We start from the raw sequence: 17,987 nt of genomic DNA, 5'->3' as shown, positions 1-17,987 counted from the left end.
AACTCGCTGTTATACAACTGAAATACTGTTCAAAACGGGTCTTAAGGGGTCTAAGGTCAAGGATGAGGTGCTTGGGGCCTATTTTAACTTGATCTCCAGGAGGGCAATAATGATAATAATTATGATTTGTGTAACGCCACACGCAGCGATATTCCAGCTGCCTGGACCAGAGATTGATATTAACAGCATCGACCCACGCCATCGGGTTATACTCCCCAGGGAGCTGAGAATGAAAATCGAGTGCTCACTGATCCATTGACTGGGGTAATAATGTAAGCGCCATGTGCACACGAGCTGGTATGGAGTTAATGGACTTATTACTATTATTACTATTATTATTATTATTATTATTATTATCGGGTTACGATGACAAGCAATCAACTAGCTACTTGGTCGCGTCGATGTCCATCACAAATTGCTGGGGACCTATTCTAACGCGGAATTCCAACGGAGTTCACAATAATGATGATTTGTCATCTTTCATGATGATGATGACGATGATGCCGATACCTGACATTGACAGCCCTCTCCAGCAGCTGTTCCGCTTCATTCACGTTTCCTCTATCTTTCATTATAGCGGCCAGATTGATCATTGCTATTTGCTGTGTGGGATTCAATCTGTGGGCAAAAATAAGATCCTATAACTGGGACTTATCAAATTTACACTTCACTTCGCAAGTTCAAACATAATGTGCATCAGTGTGCATTGAAACTGAAATTCAACTTCCTCGGCAATATACAGGACTGTCACATATCTGTTCCAAATACATTCACGTTACTCACAATCTCTCAGTTCAACTCTTTTTGCAACACCATGTAGTTTATGCATGTAGTAGGTGCCATCTATAACACAAATAACACCCCCAAAGAATCTTTATAACCATTTTCAAAACGCCAAGGAGCTTTGGACCTACTTCATTGTCAGTCTGTATTTCTCGACCGCATAGTCTTTATTGTTGAGGGCATGATGTAGCTCGCCGATTCTGATTTGAAGCTAAAACATCATAAGGCATACAGAGAGTGAGTGAGTTGTTTGTCTTCAACATCTTCTTGTAGTTCAAACAGAGTTTATTTTAGTAAAAATGAATGCCCCATACATATCTATATTAACCGATTGCGGGCGAACATGACGTTGAAACACCAATGATCATTATCTAGGTGGATCTTTAGTTGGAGCTCACAGTCACTGATCATGTCAGTGCTGGACCAGATTCTGATTTGAAGCTAAAACATCATAAGACATACAGAGAGTGAGTGAGTTGTTTGTCCTCAACATCTCCTTGTATTTCAAACAGAGTTTATTTTAGTGAAAAAGAATGCCCTATGCATATCCATATTAACCGATTGCGGGCGAACATGACGTTGAAACACCAATGATCATTATCAAGGTGGATCTTTAGTTGGAGCTCACAGTCACTGATCCTGCTAGTGCTGGACCAGTGCATCTAGTCATGGCACCGGTTTAGCCCTGCAGTCACATTGCATACAAAACTATTTACGATAACGATATCATAATCACGCACCTTAACATCAAACGGGGATTACAGTTTGAAAGATGCCCCCAAACAAAACTCAAGTATAGAAAAGGAAAACACTATTCATTTCATATCGCTTGTGTGATATCTCCTAGATGTCGCACTACAATGAATTTGCAACACAATGCTTTATAAACTGTTATTGGTTACCATAACGTCACAGTCATCACCAATCTCTCTGTCCCTGAAGCTGTACGTTGTACTCAAGACTATGGTCATAGCTGTTTACAAAATGAAAAAGTTGGTAGAGTGATTTTAGGTGGCACTCTCGTTTCTTTTGAGTCCGCTATATCAACACTCGTCGGCAAGCCTCGAGGTTTAAACTTTTATCGACCCGTGTTGATATATTTCATAGAGAAAAACACACCAGTGAGATTCTTTGTGACCAACGTTTACGTTCCTGTCTCATTAAGAAAATCAAGCCACGTCCATATCATTATTTAATTTAAGAAACGTATGCTTTCTGACATGTGCCTACCTTGGCATTCAATGGACAGACCTCGACACCTGATGTGAACAATACCAGGTCAGTCTTCCATTCACTACTTCTCTGAAATACAAGTGTTAGATCGTAACGTATAAAAAGTTATATGCTGTGAATCGGTAGGTGGGTGGATAGGGGATGTAGGGGGTTGTAGGCGGTATGGATCGTACAGATGGTAGATGAGCCTGTAGTGAGTGGTAGATGAGGATCGATAGTGGACAGTGTGACTCTGGGGGCGGATGTGTGGATGGTTGGGTTATACATATCTTATTCACAGGTTTGATACAAGTTGGTTGGTTGGTTAGTTTGTTGTTTTACGCCGCACTCAGCAATATTCCAGCTATATGACGGCGGTCTGTAAATAATCGAGTCTGGACCAGACAATCCAGTGATTAATATCATGAGCATCGATCCACACAATTGGGATCGATGACATGCATCAACCAAGTCAGCGAGCCTGACCACCCGATCCCGTTAGTCGCCTTTTACGGCAAGCATGGGTTGCTGAAGACCTGTTCCATCCCGGATCTTCGCGGGCCGCACAGGCAGTAAGACGGGTAGATGTTCATGGTTGGTATAAAGGATACATCATTTCATATCATGGGTGGGCCTTGAACGTTTTGTAAGAGAACGGGATATTTTTCCGTAACTGCTTCAAAATGCTCACTTGTCTGTGAAAGAAAGAGTCGAACTACATTGATTTCAGTTGTTGAGGGGTAAGATGTGAATGGAGAGAGTGAGTGAGTGAGTGAGTTGGGTTTAACGCCGCTTTTAACAGTATTCCAGTTATATCACGGCGTGTCAGCTTAATGTTGGAGGAAAGCCCGAAGTGACGCAGGTCTTAGACGTTTACCACTTCGGTGAAACCCACGAGCATGGGTATGGTGCTGACAAACCTAGAAACATAATCGGGGCGAACCGGGATTCGAACTCACAATCATAGGTTTCTGGCGTGCCCAAGGGACGCAACTCTGCACAGTGATGAATGGAGAAAAACTAGGAGATGTGTGTACATGCATTCGTATGGTATAAGTCGGTTACTGGTGGACCGAGAAACAAATGTTGGCGTGGGGAGTTTATGAGGGAGGCATGTGTACGAGTAGATTGATGTGTTGGTTAATGTTGTTGGTTAATGGCCTTCGGCGTGACGAGCGAACGCTTTAACCACTAGGCTATACCACCGCCCTGGTTATCGGTAGACAGTTAATGGAGGGAACCGACGTGTATATTTACTAGTTGATGAACATCGAGCTGACAGCAATTGATGTAAGTGTATCAATTCACCTTAGTTAAGCTTACCTTAATGGATCGAAGAAGAAATACGGTTACTTACATCGCGAAGCCATAGCCAACAAGCTGAAACATAAAGTATGCATTGGTCAATAATATTGCCGTGCACCTGTCTGATTGGACGTTAACTCGCATGTACACTACTACTACATGCAAGAGCTCCAGTGTCTAACTCTTATTCACACCACTTCTTAATGCAAGAGCTCCAGTTTCTAACTCTTATGTACTCCACTTCATAATGCAAGAACTCCAGTGTCTAACTCTTATGTACTCCACTTCTTAATGCAAGAGCTCCAGTGTCTAACTCTTATGTACCACATGTCTTAATTCAAGAGCTCCAGTGTCTAACCCTTATGTACTCCATTTCTTAATTGCAAGAGTTCCAGTGTTTAACTCTTATGTACTCCACTTCTTAATGCAAGAGCTCCAGTGTTTAATTTTTATGTACTCCACTTCTTAATGCAAGAGCTCCAGTGTCTAACTCTCATGTACACCACTACTAAATGCAAGAGGGCCAGTGTCTAACTCTTCGTACACCACTACTAAATGCAAGAGCTCCACTGTCTAACTCACATGTACACCCCTACTAAATGCAAGAGCTCCACTGTCTAACTCTTATGCACTCCACTTCTTAATGCAAGAGCTCCAGTGTCTTACTCTTATGTACACCACTTCTTAATGCAAGAGCAGTGTCTAACCCAAATGTACACCACTACTAAATGCAAGATCTCCAGTGTCTAATTCTTATGTACTCCACTACTAAATGAAAGATCTCCAGTGTCTAACGTTTATGTTAACAACTTCCAAATGCAAGAGCTCCAGTGTCTAACTCTTATCTTCGCCACTTCTAAACCGCGGTGTGAAACCTAACGCGGCACGCATAAAACCCAATGTACCCTGAGTGATCCTGCTACAACGAATATATCTTACCGACATGTTCTAATATGACACTGTAAAAGAATTCAAACAAATTCAAAATTGATAGAAAACAGCTGAGGTTAACTTGAGCTATGTCACCTGAAAAAAGGGACTTATTTTACCTCGCAGAAATCCACGTGCAGCCTGATTTGCTCGTGGAGGGGTATAAGGGATTATTCGCCCGCTGAGAAATTTATTCCCGTACGAGGCGGGATACATAGTATTTTGTCAAGATCATGTGGACGAATCAGATCTCATCATTCTCACATTGAGGTATGATAACGTTATATGTATGCATGACTTGAACACTTTATGAACATGTAAGATTCTCCTGTTCAACAATAGGGGGTGTAAGTAGGTCACGGGACTGTGCGAGACATTACGTTGTTTAGTACTTCCGGTGACAAACAACGTTTCGCGGCAATGGCGACAGCAGTGTTACGTCGGACAGGGCCCGGCTAATCATATTCGGAACACACTGGTGTAGCTTCGAAAAACATGATATTGTCACGGGCATTAAAACATTTGAGTTAGGTGGCATGAATAGCAAGTGTTGGCTTGTCAAAGCAGTTGCAGTGTTGTCTAGACGTCCTATGGTCGATGTCAAACTAGCCGCTACCCATTCATAAATATTGAGGTAAGTTTCACTCTTCTCACACTTCTCATAGGCTGGTGTTACTGTCAGTGTTGATAAGTCAATACTGATCGGTTAATCATCACGCGAACAGTGATGATGGCGTTGAAATATGAGCATAAACAGTCGTGCTGTGTCTCGTTTGATTGAATTTGTTGTTATTTATTGTAAAAAAAGAAAGACGATATTTTCAATTGCAATATGCTCCCAATTTATGCACCATACAATGTTATTGAAAATTTCCATTATATCTATCCTGAGCCTTTTGCCAATATTAAATTTGACAAGGAACGTCACAGAATTATATTTATGGGTCCTGGGAAGATGACACAAACTATAGGCATAAGAAGGCCTATTATGTGCATGTTGGCAATATAAATTGTTATGATTTTTTGTCAATACTTGAACTATATCTGAGTAATAATGTTTTTTTCAAACCGACTTATAGGGGTGCCTGTGTAAACAGAGACCATAAAATAGATATGGTCTCTGGTGTTAATTAAAAAAGATATGTACCAATATCATGATGATAATGTTATGTTCACTGAAAAATCTGCGTTTTTTTCACAAACAAACTATTAATCTATTTCGTAAATAATGATGATTAAATCCTTGCAGTGTTTGTTTTTAAGATATCTGAAAGGTGACCTCACTTAAATGCATTCTGTATGATGCGAATAGACTTGATCATTACAACCCCATTTAGCATTTGTTTATTCAGTTGAAGATACAATGTACATGCTTAATGTATTTATTATATCTTGATGTAGGCATTGTAAGAAATTGTTGGTATTTTAGAAGTATATGTTATATGTTCTCATAAGAGTTATCTATCTTTTGCAGTTAGACCAGCTTTCCATGTTTGAGGGGAGAAAGCAACTCGGACTGTAACAGATCTTCCGATTTCTTTGAATATTTTGTGGTCAAGCAATACATAGCCTGTGAAAGAACAACTCTTGTTGTGTATACAGTTGTAAACATATTAAAGTCCTATCTGATGTACTTGTTCTGTAAATGATTTCTGTGACCATCAGAATACACAATGTACACTGGACACTTGCTGGAATAGGACCTACTTGTCATCAACATGGTGTTGCAGAACATCTTGGGACTCCAGTGTGATTCTAGATACTGACACTAGTGACAGTGCATGCTGTTGAAAATATTCCAATTCACAATGGCACAGTTATTTGTTTAGGCTTGGCCTTTGGGAATATTTGCCAAGAGTGTTTAATATTTTGTGAGTAATCATGACCTTGAAATAAAATTACTGAATAAATCTAAAGCTTATTTATTGTTTTTTTGTGTGGAAAGTGCCATACAAAAGAGAGTTTTTTAAATATTTATGGTATCAGCCATGATACTGAATTGATATTGAATATAATATCATAACAAAGCAATGTATGGTAATAGTTTTTCAGCTTATGGGTCAAAATCTTCCTAGAAAATACAACAGATGCTCACCAATGAAAATTACACATAACCAATGGATTAGCAGTTGTTGCTTTAGGAAATTAATTCTTTGTTGAAATATCAACATGTCTTGATTTTGCATCGACTGTATCAGGGTTCAGCATGCAAATACACTGATTCATTGGACAATAGCCAATACACATTATTCTTGACCAGTAAACGTGAAACAGATTGGTCCATATAGATACTGGACAATGTGAAATGTCAGTCACCCTATTTGTTTAATTTAGCTTTATTGGCAGAATATTTGAAACACAAAACTATCTGAAAAATAGGTACAATTGTTTCTATCTTTTAAGTCAATGTTGTTGTACCAAATTGTGTTCAACTGTGTTCACTGAGTGATAAGTTGAATGTTGTAATGTTTTGGACTTCTGGCAATTTTTTTCACTTGGATCGTTTGAGCCTCACAACCAGAAATATTATTAAAAAAACACAACTGTTCATCACAGTTAATCTTTCCCATGCTATTAATCACAGTCTGCAATGTTATAACAATTTTATTGCTGACGAAGTGTAACACTTTTTATTTCTTCCTTCAGAACAGAGGCGGTCGGGTAGCCTAGTGGTTAAAGCGTGTGCACGTCACGCCGAAGACCCAGGTTCGATTCCCCACATGGGTACAATGTGTGAAGCCCATTTCTGGTGTCCCCCGCCTTGATATTGCTGGAATATTGCTAAAAGCGGCGTAAAACCATACTCACTCACTCCTTCAGAATAATATTACACTTCATTTATTGGGAAGTATCTTTCTTAATGTAGGACATGTCATGGTGATGGCCTGCATAATTCAGTGCAATTGTCTTGCATTTGCTAACTTGAAGTTGCTGTATGCTGGATGCTGCTTCATCTTTTGGTTGCTGTACAGCAGAAATACACTCCTGCATAACAAAGAAAAAACCCATTCATGTTCTGCACATAGAATACTAACATCAGTTAGTTGTTGCACAAACCTGAAACCACCTAAGGCTAAGAGGTCTTTAACTGAATTATGCCAGTAAAATAAAAAAAAATACTTTTGACTGACATACTTTCATTATGCCCTTAATAATGTATATTCGAATGGAATTCGAAATCAAGGGATATGTGTGTTTTACATGTTTGATATATTTATTTCAAATACTAAATCATAGTCATCGATATAATGTATTGATTTGGTTTTATGGTTATTAGATTAACTATTGAGTGATACTATAATTTTGTTTAGGTTTATGGTAGAAGTTTCACATATATTCTGTTTTGGTGCATGTTAAGAGGACATTTATTTAATTAGGGTAATTATTTTTGGGATTAATATATTTACTGGCAGGGCTTGGAAAATCCTTTTGGCATGCAGTAATGAGACTGTCATTCATCCAAAATTGAGTAATTAAACTTTTAATTATTTCAATAAACCATTTTTGAGTGTGTGTGCGTGGGGGGGGGGTCTTCCTTAATTTCTTTCATTCTGTACATGTTGATGAGTGTAAAACTTTAGTGCAAGCCTACCAAAGTGCAAGTAATAATAACTATGCATGTTATTATATCTATTCACATTTAATATACAAACTAATTTTGATAATTACACAACAGTTTATGCACATGCTTTTTTACATTGCATAAAACCCTCCTTCATAAAAAACATATTTAACAAATAATGTTCTCACTCATCAAAACTAACAAATGTCATAATGGAAAATAATTTACTTTATTAAGGGTGTGTGACAGAGTAAATAGGACCAAATATAATGCATTTTTAAATTTAAGTTTCAAACATATGACTGGTTTATTAAGTACTATAAATACTTAACATTTAAATTAATAGAATATCCTAAAATTTCACGTTTAAGAATATGTTCATAGCATAGATTTTCCAAATTTCATCCCCCAAATCTTGCCTAATAATTTAATGCCGATTCAAACTGTCAAAGGCACGGCTTCCATGACACTGCTTTTGCTGGCAGATACCAGAATACCATGGTAAGTTGGGTAATGTGGCCTACCTATTAGTAGTTACATCTTCAAAAATAATCTAACATTACAGAAACATGTAACACATCCTCCGTTATCATAAAACACTGTCCACTAAGACTAAAATACACGTCTGAACGATAGTTTTGACTGGTTGTCAATTATTTTAAAGGTAAAGAAAAGAACACATACCTTTACGAACGGTCCCATGGTTGTCAGTTGTCAGTGAGGAACCAATAAACCTTGCAGAAATGACAAATAATCGATCATATTATTCCGAAATAAGTAAACTTTAACGACCGTCAACAGCGGTGACAACCAAGCGTGGTAGTATGCTTGGTCCCGTCTACAGAGTTGGCTTTGGCGGTCGCGCATTACGAAAGCAGAACTAGTTCATGAGTATTGGTATGTCACCGGAAATGCTGTTACCGGAAGTAGCGCTTCGCGAGACTTACGGGCCCTATAGCCTCCCCTGCCAATATATGTGATGTTACCTGTTTGGCAGTACTGTGGAGTTGAAGACAGGGCACTTTGGGACCTTACCTTTTTGGTTGTGGGATGAAGTTGATGGCAGATCTGCCTTGCCCCGAGCACCACAACCATACAGAAGCCAGCACAGGACAGGTACAGGATCCTCTCGGCGATCACGAAGCCCACACGGAAAAACAGGTTGCTGGCGGGCAGGAAGGGAATACCCAACACTGCCAGGGAAGATATCAGAATTCTAAACAAAAAAGATAAACATGGAGAGAGACAACATGGTCATAATGTTACAATAGCATTTTAAAAATAATCTCTGATCTGAACCTGATGGGCGGGGTATGATACAGGCAGATGTTGGCCCACAGGAAGAGTAAAATTATGAAAATCGGAAATAATTTGGAACATGTTCAAATTGCTCACAGTGGCCTTATTGTAAATTTGCATACTGAACACTGACATGATCTAGACGTACGTATGTCTAGGAAAGTGAAAGTGCATTTTTTAGATTTCCAGAGCAAACGGTCTGTGATGAACAAGTGATGTCCCCAGAAGGTTTTAAACACGTTTTCGTCTTTATCGATGTCTCCAAAGAAAACAGATTGGGTTATAGACTTGCTCATGATTGAATATTAGAAATAACTTTCCCGAAAACACGCAAGTGTATTTCATAACGATATAAATTGTTTTGCTCATTTCCTAAATCATGAAGATACAGTATGTCAAATACAGTAGGTCACGGGGGCGGTCGGGTAGCCTAGTGGTTAAAGTGATCGCTCGTCACGTCGAAACCCCGGGTTCGATTCCCGACATGGGTACAACCTGGTGTCCCCCGCCGTGATATTGTGGGAATATTGCTAAAATCGACGTAAAAGCAAACTCACTCACCCAGAAATTCAAATCGAGCCGTTTACGATACCATGTCCTTTGCACTAATTCTTTTGCCTCAAACCGAACCACCTAGTGCTGTCTACTGTACAAATGAATTACGTGATTCAGCTGTTTCCATTGCTCCTTTGTGGTTGCGACTGCAACTGTGAAACAGTCTCCCACTCGAACTTTCTACAACTTTCCAGATCTTTCAGCGCCGACTGAAGACACTTTTCAAGCTCGCCTCTATTGACTGATGTTAAACCTTTCTTGGGCACTTCGAGCGTACATTGCGTGTGAGGTTTTATGCTGTTTATGAGTAGCAGGAAGCTAAACAGCATTGAACGTTATAATGACGACATGGCTTTGAATTGCATTAATTAACACTTTCTATCCGGTCATAAACCCACCTGCGATCATTTGTAAGTTGACCATGGTAACAACGGAAGGCTAAAAGTCCAAACCCAGCCCAGAGAGCTATGACTGCCAGTATCCTGGGATCAGCCAATGAGGTGATGACAGGTATACAGCCCATCGACCAATCACAGCACAGCCACCATGGATTCAACAGCAGCCAAGTGTTCATTGCATAAAGGTAGTTGTAGTTCAAAATCTGAAAATGTATTTCATGATTCACAAAAAAACGCCTTAAAAACATTTTAAATCCTTACATAGATTAGAATGTTTTAGTTAATATGAAGAAACAAACCCCTACCCTTTTAATTTAATGCGATAATTATAGTGAGTGAGTGAGTTGGGTTTAACGCCGCTTTTAACAGTATTCCAGTTATATCACGGCGTGTCAGCTTAATACGGGAGGAAAGCCCGAAGTGATGCAGGTCTCAGACGTTTACCACTTCGGTGAAACCCACGAGCACGGGTATGGTGCTGACAAACCTAGAAACAATAATCGGGGCGAACCGGGATTCGCGGCGCCTAAATCGACTGGGCCACCCGTCCCCCCGCGATAGTTATAAATTGCCATTGTTTAGTGAGATTGATTTGTAATAACAGAGCTCCAGATAAGCTTTTGGTGCTGTGGTATTTTACCCATGCATTTTAAAATCATTGGGTATCAGTATTTCTATCTGGGTATTCAAATTTCCATTACCCACTAGTTTTTAAACATGTGGGTATTTAAGTTAAATATTTAAAAATACTATTCATCTAGCCCCTGAAAACTGGTGTCGTGTGGGTTCGAGAGCTTTATAGGACTCAAAAATACCACGATACCTCCACAAGAAAGTGTGATGGCAAATGATCATGATCATGAGTTTGGCAAGGTTGACGGAATGCCTGTTTATAATTTCAAAATAAGTTGCAGATTCGCTAATCGAATACGCAGGGTTACTTCACAATATTTTGATGATACGCACAAGTTTTGTTTTTGTAGCGTATCTGTAATGTTCGTTGCGTATTTGATACGCTTGGATTTTATTTTACTGCGTATTTCTGCATTTCTGATGAGTATTTTACGCAGATACGCAGCTTATCTGGAGCTCTGTAATAAAGAAACCGTTATAGTCCTGTATTTATAGTACCATGTCTGACTTGTAAGTAACTGTTTGGTGAGTCTGGTGTTCTTGGGGTAGAATTACAAAAATAAGAACGTTATTTTCAGCTATCAGAATGTTTGACTGTTGGTTTTGTGAGTCTGGTGTTCTTGTGGTAAAATGAAGAAACTTGTTATGTTGATACTAGGAACCCTTACGTACCCATATTTAAAACATACTGTTTGACTTGTGCGTTATTGTTTGGTGAGTTAATAAATAATCAGAATACCCTCGATCCAGATATTCCACAAAAATCTATTGAACTAACTAACAGTTAGAATTGTAAGGCAAATATACTCTACTCACTCTGTAGAATGTGCCCTTGACAAAGGAATGGGGATTTTCCGGCACTGAGAATATGGGTGCGGATGATCCCGTTATCCACAGTCGTGACACGAGGAGAGAGATGCCAGTCAGGAACAAGATGAGTTGACGCATGATGAGTCCTTTGACCCAGGGGTTATGCTGGAACATGTCAGAGTGAGTGAGTGAGTTATATGGAGAGCCTGATTGATGTCGGAGGGAAGACGAAAGAGATGCAGGGGTTGTCAAACTTGTGATCATAATCATGGCGAATCTGATATCAAAACTCAAATTAAGCGGATCCTGGTAAACTAAGGGATGTAACTATGCAACGCCTGGTCAGCTAGTGCTCTCCGCAATTTAGAATAAAATATTTTACTCGATTGATAAACAACATATACAGAAGTATACAGTCATTCAATCTCGAGCAACACCACGTGAGTTTACTGCAAAATATTATTTACATATATTAGTATTGTACATACCTTGCTACTTTAGCCTAGCACTATTTCATATTAGACATCAAAGACAAAACAAATAGTTGAGGTTCACGTAACGATGGCTATATTTCGTGGGGTTTATTCAGACTTTGAGAAACAAGCCATGATAGTTGAGACTGCCCATTATTGCCTATTGGGGCACAGTACAAGTGACGACATTTTCAATAATAATCACTGCCCTTTATTACCTATTGGGGCACAGTACAGGTGAAAACATTTTCAATAATAATCTACACATTATTACCTATTGTAGCACAGTACAAGTGAAGACATTTTCAATAATGATCACTGCCTATAATTACCAATTGGGACACGGTAAAGGTGAAAATATTTTCAATAATGATCACTGCCAATTATTATCCACTGGGGCACAGTACAGGTGAAACCATTTTCAATAATGATCACTGCCCATTATTACCTTTTGGGGCACAGTACATGTGAAAACGTTTTCAATAATGATCACTGACCATTATCACCCATTTGGGCACAGTCCAGATGAAAACATTTTCAATAACTCTCACTGAGCATTTATATTTTGCTTCCTGCTGATTGGCTAGTTCACCAATTGTTCCATTGTGTTCATTGTTTACCATAGCAACGTGACGTCACTTCAACGTATTGTCTCAAATATAGTACAACTGAGAGTAAAATGGAAAAAGAAAACGACTTACAAATCGAAATTGTGGATTATCCGTCCATTAAATAAATTTAATGTTGAAGGTTGCTCCACGGGGCTGGAACTTACTGCACCAATTCACTTGGGGCAGATAATCCAAAATTCCTCAAAGCTCAGGTTAGCCTCAATGTACCTGTTTGTTCACGTTACTAATCCTGTCTTCACAATCCTGTTTCTTGAACCCAAGCCATCTGAAAGGATCCACCCTACACACAACGATGATGTCAAACACGCTGCAGACACCCTGTAAATACACAACACGGACTGCACACATACTGTATTGCACTTATAATCTTGTAGCATGAGATTTTCGGTTGAAGATCATATGAGTGTGTCCAGTTGTATCACGGCTCGCTGACCAGCTTGGTGCATGTCATGGTTTCTAAATTGCGTAAATCGATGCTTATGTCAATCACTATATTGTCTGGTCCAGTCGTGATTATTTACATACTGTCATATAGCTGGGCTACTGCGTAAAACAAACAGAACATACACTTACTATCACAGTGATGCCCTGCTCCTTACAGAAGGTGGACACGACACACAGACACATACTGGCCAGTACAGACACCAGGGAGAAGGACTCGGGAAGGTAATGGACCAGGGATGAAACACTGACTACACTTACTGACAGTGATACCCTGTTCCTTACAGAAGGTGGACACGACACACAGACACATACTGGCCAGTACAGACACCAGGGAGAAGGACTTAGGACGGTAACTGACCAGGGATGAAATACTAACTACACCTACTATGACAGTGATGCCCTGCTCCTTACAAAAGGTGGACGCCACACACAGACACATACTGGCCAGTAGAGACACCAGGGAGAAGGACTCGGGACGGTAGCTAACAAGACATAAAGCTGTAAAACAAAAAACAAGACGACTGTTTTATTCCATCTTCCCGAGGCAAGAGAGTTCACTGACTTCAAAAGTCCAGTGTCCACCCTTGCCGAACTAGGCTGGAATTACTGGGCTCGATCGTAGCGCCACCAGTGGCTATTACCATTAATGTCCCCTCTAAGCCTCTCCTGTGGACCAATGAGATTCCAGCCCTCGTAGCATTTGCGTTTGCTTCGCCCAAAATGGTGGCGCCCAGTCAGGACGATCTGATCGATAATCAAGATCTATATTGTGATAAAGCGGGTCTTACATCGCGAAATGCATCAAATCATGTGAGCATCTTGATTGAAAACATGAAAAGATTTGGAAAATAACTGTTGACAACGAGTTAGCGGTGCACATGCTTTGCAAATCCTGCAATCGACCGAAATCTGCACGACAGTTTACGAACCGGATTTCGATTTCGGTGCGCGATTTTGATTGGACTATGCATAGACTCGTTAGTCCAGCCAAAATGTAACTCAATAATACGAGCCTAGTTCGGCAAGCGTGGAAACTGGACTTTTATAGTCAGTTAACTCTCTTGCCTCGGGAAGATGGTTTTATTCTAGACCTCTAGGAGTTTCTTAGGTAAGCAGAATAAGATCCTGTAGCTACAAGAACTTACGTGAGAGACAGGCCTTGGCATACAGCAGGAATGAAAGGAGGAAGGTCAAGGCACACAGCAGATCAGCCCGACCCACGACCCCTGCTACCTGGAACAAGTCGGTATAGAGGGAGTAAACAATATATTAACACTGTATGTGATTACAGTTTTATTTATAATATCTGTATCTCTTCAATTGTATTAATGCTTTTGTTCGAGACAAAGTATTTGTCATTTCTCACCCAGGCAATATAAAGCAAAAGGTGAAAAAACTCAGTTTTTCTTCAGAATTGAAACAAAGACAGTCATGTGTTATCATCTTTAGTGTTCCTGTAGCTATCGTGATAACACAATGATAACCAGGTCTCAAACAAGACACCTGTTGAAGTAGTTTATGCATATATTAAAATAACATCAAATTAACACAATGATAACCAGGTCTCAATCAAGACACTTGTTGAAGTAGTTTATGCATATATTAAAATAACATCAAATTAACACAATGATAACCAGGTCTCAATCAAGACACTTGTTGAAGTAGTTTATGCATATATTAAAATAACATCAAATTAATTTTTATATTTTTTTACATGAAGAGTTTTTAATGAAGAGGTTTGAAATAATATAATCGTAGATCAACGGTTTTTTAGCGAACCGCACCTTTTCGGTTACATAATATATTGGTAGGCAAACCCAAACTGTCGCTAGCACACCATACCTAACAAATAAACAATGTGAATGAACCAGATTTGAAGCGTTTGTACCGCACTAATTAACTTGGACATTAGAAGCAGTTTGAACCCACACTTTCAGTGTGAATAGGATGGATATAGACAAAGGCATTAGTCGAGTCTGATTACCTCAAACAATAACATTAGATAAATATATGTTTCAATAAAATAGCACCAATACACGTTTTGATGGAATGGTCAAGGTATTGGCTCTCAACCATTGCATGACTGTGGAAACTTTAAAATAGGCATTCCTGAAGCAATTTTCTTTCAAAATCTTACCATATAAAGTATATTATTCAAACAAGGTCATACAAGAGCCGACCCGTGAAGATCCGGGGTAGAATAGATCTTCAGCAACCCATGCTTGCCGTAAAAGGCGATGCTCATGATATCAATCAATGGAATGTCTGGTCCAGACTCGATTATTTACAGACCGCCGTCATATAGCTAGAATATTGCTCAGTGCGGCGTAAAACAACAAACCAACAACATATAAGAGCCGTGTTGTCATTTTATTCTATTTTGAAATATTCGGTCGAACATTGTAAACTTTACATGCATTAGAATGATTAACTTACACTCTCAGTGTGAATGGGATGCACAGCAAACAACACAGCACACAGGAGAGCAGCTCGGGGCGAGGCAAACACCGGCCTGGCAGATTCCTGGTCCACCTGGTAACCAGACATGAGGACAGAGAATACTGCCAGGAAGATGACCGACACCAAGCCGTGCAGGACGATGTTGACAACGTGGAAGCCCCGAGGATGAAGGCCCCCTGCCCATGCGTAGTTCTACCTACCAAAGGAAAGATAAAATCCATAATGAAACATGGCATAGATAAAATAGACAGCGAGATTCTGAAGAAAGAAAATAAATTGAGGTGACCTGGGATTTGGGGATAAAGAACTAAATATGTATGTCAGTCATCATATGAACAGGGGGCGGTCGGGTAGCCTAGTGGTTAAAGCGTTAGCTCGTCACGCCGAAGACCCGGGTTCGATTCCCGACATTGGTACAATGTGTGAAGCCCATTTCTTGTGTCCCCCGCCGTGATATTGCTGGAATATTGCTAAAAGCGGCGTAAAACCTCACTCACTCACTCACTCACTCACTCACTCACTCATATGAACAGATATGGTGAAGTGAGGTTTAACGTCACGTTCAAGACTACTGCACATACATAGCGACAAGGTAGACACAATTGTCTGGAAAACAACTTCTTTAATACTGTAAAAATCGACGTTTTGGTAAAGATCCTTATACTACATATGTATTCTGTACTATGTCCCTCATTCAGTCTTGCTTGGCAACGGTATAAGGATCTATACCGAAACGTCGATTTTGACAGTATTAAAGAAGTTGTTATCCATAAATTGTGTCTACCTTGTCATCCGTCAACTTCTAAGTTACGCCTTTCAAATAATTTATATAACGACGTAAATGCACACGTGTGTGGCTCGGAGAAAGGTATCCATGTTAAACTGTGGCATGGTATCTCAGAGGACTAGCATAATAAAAACGGCATAAGCCCGGAATACTACAAGCAGCCTCCCCCATGCACCCCCCCCCCCCCCCCCCTCCAAAAATAAATAGATATATATATATAATAAAAATATAAATATAAATAAATATAAAAATAAAAAATAAAAATTTGTTTTTAAAACAAAACAAAAACAAAACAACAACAACAGACACACATTTGACGTCGCTACATATAAGTTCAGTATTCTTTAACGTCACGTTACGCCCCATTCCACCCACATCACATGACTAGGATAAGTTCCCGCTATTTATATCAATAATCGACATTGACACTGCCCTCAGCTCACCTGTACGTAGGGGCGGTCGGGTAGCCTAGTGGTTAAAGCGTTCGCCCGTCACGCCGAAGACCCCGGTTCGATTCCCGACATGGGTAAAATGTGTAAAGCCCATTTCTGGTGTCCCCCGCCGTGATATTGCTGGAATATTGCTAAAAGCGGCGTAAAACCATACTCACTCACTCACTCACCTGTACGTCATTACTGTGAGGGGTCTGTAGGGCTTGTGACTTCTGTTGTCCAACTTATGTCCCCAAAAGTCATGAGCGAAAATGCTTGACAGCGGGGCCTCGGGGAGCACGTCTTTGTTGGTTGTGATGGCAAAGTAATCGTCAAACACAAACTCCCCATCACGACTGTTCGCGAAAGACAGTACCGCCAGACAGAACACGAAGACAGATGCAACAGAGAAGCTGAGTTTGGGTACAGGCAGCACGTCATCCCATTGGGAGTGGATGGTATTAACATTGGCCTTGGAGAATATCGATATAGACCCTGTCGCCCTCTTCATCGTTGATATGTTCTGTGAACAACATACATCTTTATTCATCATATATGTAACAACGGAATATCTGAAAATATTAGATTAAATTCCACTCGATTGAACACTTTAAGCCTCAATAACACAGTTTCCAGTTTGTTTTGTTTGTTGCCGTGCTATGTAAGTTTGCCCGCTACACCATGGCATCTTAAATATTCTCAATAATGGGGCCTTTACACAGGATGGCGACCTTTGTGCGATGAACGATGACTGTGGCGACCGCCGTGCCTCCATCAGCGACAGCGGCAACCCTTGAGACACCATGGCAATGCTTCTGCTTCTTTTTCTGCTTCCTTTGAGCTACCTGTAGTGCCTCCTCAGCCTGCCTGTAAATAGAGGGCTTGTACCTGCAGTGTTTCAGTGTGGTTGTAGACGCTGAACAACTCGAGCAGTTACTGCTGAAGAACTGCTGGAGCAGGTACATAGAAACATGATTTTCTGGGTTCAGGCGACCATTGAGCGTCCTGGTCAGTTTTTGATCGCTCAAAGGTGGCACAAAGGTCGCAGCCCTTTAAATCTCTCAGATTGTGATAAAAGCCTTATGTGTATACTTGCATGGATGATACTAGCACCCTTGCCTTAAATAAACTTACCTTGCTACCCAATGTAAGGCTTCAGAAGTACGTACATGTAGGTCTATACAACTACGTTGTCACTGTATCCACGTAAACACCTTCAAGTTCAAATTACTTGCGATCCAAATGGTTTCCGTGCCATGTGTTACATGTTACA

General features: G+C 40.0%; 1 pseudogene; it reads right to left on the bottom strand.

The window, feature by feature from the left end:
* Positions 1 to 558: 558 nt before the first annotated feature.
* On the bottom strand, positions 559 to 17,987 carry LOC124144755 (annotated as a pseudogene).

Source organism: Haliotis rufescens, unplaced genomic scaffold (genome assembly GCF_023055435.1).
Source record: "Haliotis rufescens isolate VD_foot unplaced genomic scaffold, xgHalRufe1.0.p SCAF_9, whole genome shotgun sequence".
Taxonomy (NCBI): Eukaryota; Metazoa; Mollusca; class Gastropoda; order Lepetellida; family Haliotidae; genus Haliotis; species Haliotis rufescens.
Note: the sequence above shows the minus strand (reverse complement) of the source record. Positions and strands in the feature narration are given on the sequence as shown.